Genomic DNA, 5,067 nt, shown 5'->3' on the forward strand with positions numbered 1-5,067 from the left:
TCCAGCATAGCTTCATATCTTTTCCTATCTAGCTTAGTTTCCCAGATACATCAGTCTCTCCTGCTAATAACCTTGCCCCTAGCTAATTCCCTCTCCCATTCCTTAGGACATATATTTTATGCCACTTTATTTCAACTCCAACTTGCTACTTCCCCTATGCCCTTATCTTTTATGTCTCCTTTACCAGAAAAAAAAAAAAATCAAAACTATAAGCTACATACCTCCTAACCTTCTTGCTCCACATTTATAAGTTATACATTTAATTATCTTCACCTCCTTCCTTCTAATCTCAGAGGAAGTATCCTTTTCTTCCAGGTCAACTCCTTTACTGCACACCTGATCCCACATTCCCTAATCTCCTATAGATCTTTCTTTACCTTTATTCCTCCTTCTTTCTAATCTCTTCTGTCTGCTGACTCTCCCCACATTTTATAAATATTAAACTCTCTTCACTGTAAAATCTCCTCCTCAATTCTATAAACTACTCCCTACAATGATCCTTTATTTCTGTTTTCAAGAAGAAATGAAGAGCCTTGAAATAATATAAATCTGCTGTAATTTTTCTCAATTTAAAATAATTTTCAACCCAACACAGAATTCTGCCACCATCAATGAATGTATTGAAAGCATACTAGCAAACGTTACTAATGACAAAATTGCCAAATCCCATGATCTGTTTCAATTTACTTGACCTGTCTTTATATTCTGATAATCCTAACTCCTTTTTTCCTGAATCCTCTCTCCCATTGGCTTCTAGAACATTGAGCTCCGTTGGTGTCCCCTTCCATCCTTCTGCTAGTTGTTCTTAATATATTTTTTTTTGCTGCCTTCTCTTACTCTGCCCACTTAATAATGTTAGTTCTCATTTCCTCTCACTATATTCAGTCTCTATGAGGAATGGCATCCAGTTCCCCCCAACTTTCAACATCCACCTCTGAGTGGTCACTTCTTAGTGACTCCACTTCTAGCCCCAGCCTTTCTCTTAAGCTTCAGATGTACATGCTGAGCTTCCCTACTGAACTTTTCTATATGGATATCCCAGTGACAGTCTTCCATATTAAATGTCTTCACTGAACGTCTTATCTCCTTCCCCTTTCCCAGTTTTCTAGTCCACGCCCTTATACACACATACACATAAACTAAAATCCCCAGCCTTCCTCCATTTGCCTCTATGCTGGTTAATTATACCACTGTTGTACTCTACAACCAAGTGAGGAACCAGGCAGTCATTATAGATTCCTCCTCATCTCTATCCCATTACTTCCCTACTCCAAAATTTCATTATCTCCCCCCATGACTGTAAAACCACACAAAACTACTTTCATTTACTTAAATAATTAGAACACATTTTACATTTCCCCTAGTATTTAAATTATGAAATTACAGGGGCACCTGGATGGCTCAGTCAGTTAAGCATCTGACTTTGGCTCAGGTCATGATCTCACTCTTGGTGATTTTGAGCCCCGCATCGGGCTGTGTGCTGACAGCTCAGAGCCTGGAGCCTGCTTCAAATTCTGCGTCTCCCACTCTCTCTGCCCACCCCCCCCACCCACCCACCCCCCCCCCGCTCATACTCTGTCTCTCTCTCAAAAAATAAAATAAATTATGAAATTACAACCATGTTACCTTATTAGCAAACTAAGAAGGCTTATACAGAAACATAAATAGCCTCCACTATTCCAAGATCAGAAACCTTGTTTATACTCCTATACCTAAGTGTTTATCACACAGCAGTTGTTGCTTTACTATCTGTTCACTTTTGAATAAGGTAAGCATGGCATACTTAAAGATAACCATAATAATTATTAAGCTGCATATTAAACCGTTGGATAAATAATAGGATTCATATTAATTTTAAATAACAAAATACAATTTTATACCTTGTTAGTTCATCAGAAATTCTTTAAAACGTGTACCACACACATAGCTATATACATAAACCAAATTAGGAATTAGATAAACTAACAAACTGAGTTTTCTCTATAAACTGAGCTTCCTTTTATTCCTTTCCTGTCACTGACACCATCACCCTATCTATGCTCCCAAAATGATGAAAGCAAAGGCATCCTTGTAGCTACTCTTGGAGTAAGAATAGTATGGCCTAGGTGGATCAGAGGGCTCCCGCTGCCTCCCCAAATCTTTTCTGCTTTGCTTTCTGATGCCTGAGAGATGGAACCATCTATTCCACAAAAAAACTGCAATTTTCCTGAAGGAGAGACACAAAGTATAGTATTTAATAATGCTAATAAATGAATGTACTTCAATAATACCAAGACACAAAAAACAAATGTAGAGCCTTCCTTTGTCAACTGGGAAAGGAGGGAGGAAAGTAGTATATTGTTAAGGGGTCTTCACAAACAATGCCTTCCAAATCATTCCTGATTTTTTTAATATTCTTTAATGCACATGTATTTTGTAGTGGGGGGGGGGATTTTTCAAAAGAGAGTCCACAGGTCTAGTTTCAAGGGCAAATAAAAGTTATTCACAAAGTATTTTTATATCAAGTGATTTAGAAGAAGCTTTGAACTTTATCATAATTAACAACTGTATGTACTAACATTTTCTACGTCTAAAGGATTAAACTTTAGGAACTTTCAGTTTTATATTCCTTTCCTTTTGAAGGAAATAGGAGTATAAAGATAGATGGGAGGATCATTAGATGTAGTCACATGCTACAAGAATTTCTTGTCAGGAAAAAGTTTTGTATCTGCCATAGTATAGTATGAGTAGTTTTGCAGTTTATTAAAAATATTGCAGTTAAGTCACATGAGCTTTGAGTTTTTCTGCCAATGGCATAAACATCTAACGGTTTAAAAAAAAAAATCTATGTTTATAAAATACATCCTCTAAAAAGGAAAAAAAAATTAGTACGCATGATACTTCAAACCTCTTATGTTTCTTTAAGAGTTTCTTTAAAATTAGGTGTATGCTCTATATATACCATCCTGAGTTCACAGGGCCAAAAGTTAACAGTATAGAGTCATCAAGTAAATTAAATGTTAACAGCAAAAATTAAAGGACTTAAATTAAAAACATAGGGTCTAATCCTATGATGAAGAAAAGTGAGGAAAAAGTGTTCCCACAAGAGCTGTAAACTGTTCACCTATTTAAAATAAATTACTTCTTCAGAGCTGCCTTAAAAAGTTAATTTGTTTTAAACACATAAGCATTTCTTTGCCAAAAAAGAATGCTGTATTTTTTCTCCTCATTTCCCTATAGATTTGTACTACATGAAAGAAATAATGTTTTACATATTAAGAATAGAAATGTAGCGTGAGGCTCAATTGTCACAGAGAACTCATCACACGTTCTCAGTCATATCTCCAAGAGACCAGAGAGGGTCTCAATTTTACTTCTGTTTACTAAAAATAAGAAATGAATGCTAATAAATTCCTGGCTCCCTGTCCTCCTCAACTTCTAGGCCAAGGCTCACCCCAAGTCAATAAAGTCTCTGAGAAGGTCATGAGTTATAATTTTTTAAAGTTTTTACTCAACGTAAAGTTTATTTTATTAAAACCCTTCAATTTTCTTTTGATAAAGGATCAATAGATCCATCTCTATTATTTACAAGTCCTTTTTATTCTCTTATATTGTTCCCCAAATATCAACATTTTAATGGCTAGGACAAAAACTTAACTAATGCTTAGTATATTTCAGACCATATAGGGTATAGGATTTACTGTTCTAGGTGTGTCACTTTTTGAGAGGGGCTCTGTTAAACTGCAGCATAACCATTTACTTTTTTTTAAGTTTATTTAGTTTTTTTTTTAGTAATCTCTACACCCAACATGTAGAACTCATGCCCTGACTCTGAGGTCAGGAGTCACATGCTCTTCCGACAGAGCCAGCCGGGAGCCCCATTAGTGGTCATATTTAAAGAGTTATCACACGTAGGTGGTTATGAATTTATACTCAGTAGCTGCAGGGGGCACTCTGACAATGGGTAGCAGCTTTTACAAAGAGGTATGCTTTAACTGATATGATTCTATGACTCTATTATTTTAAAAACAATATTCTAAAACTCTGTATTTAATATTTCATCTAAAGACAGCAGGTTCACACAATTTTAAAAGGTAGGCAACTGAAATAAGTGGATTTATCCTTTTTCCAGGTATCCTTATTGGTAAAGGGGGTGGGGGAGTTCATACTTCTTCAGTAAATATTAACAATTATTAATTGTAAATGAATTTTAGTTCAGTCACATACTCTGTGCCCAAGAATATGGAAGCAAAACAATTCTTCATATGGGGGGAAAAAGCCTTTATACCTCCACAACCTTAAATCAGAGTTGAAAATATGTATGAATCTGTTCTACTTCCATAATACTCACTCATAATATGATTTTTTAATTGAAATAGATATTTGCCTAATTTTCTTAAACATTACAAGAACTTAAAATACATAGATCATTCCTAAGCTATAATACTATATGCTTGATTTAATAAATCATTCGACATTTAATTTATATCTTCCTGGGGTTAAAACTATGACTTACTGGTAAAAACTGTCACCTCAAGCAAGTTAGGATTACCATCCCAGGCACTGAAGTTAATTATCAGAGCCCCCCTAAAAGGGGTGATCTTACAGACATGACTCCCAGATTCAAATTACATATAATTTAAATCTTCCATCTACCGCTAAGATTGTAGCTAACTTTCATCACTAGTTTGTTTTGCATCTTTGGATACCTTAAGATCATCTAGTTGGATTCTCCATAGCTCTCAAGTTTTATGACTATGATCACAACACTAAACTCATGGTAACAAATGGGATCTAATTCTTTATAAACAAGAGAAGCAAATGTTTTTAAAAAGCAGATTTATAAGAATTGTGTGACCCATCCATCCATCAGCACCCTCCAGTCCCTTAACAACATCCTCAATTATTGATTTTTTTTAAATGTTTATTTTTGAGAGAAAGAGAGAGAGAGTGCTTGCAAGCGGGGTAAGGGCAGAGAGGGGGAGACAGAATGTGAAGCAGGCCCCAGGCTCTGAGCTGTCAGCGCAGAGCCTAATGCAGGGCTCGAACCCACGAACTATGAGATCATTACCGAGCCATGAGATCATG

Source organism: Panthera leo, chromosome A1 (assembly GCF_018350215.1).
Source record: "Panthera leo isolate Ple1 chromosome A1, P.leo_Ple1_pat1.1, whole genome shotgun sequence".
NCBI classification, from domain to species: Eukaryota; Metazoa; Chordata; class Mammalia; order Carnivora; family Felidae; genus Panthera; species Panthera leo.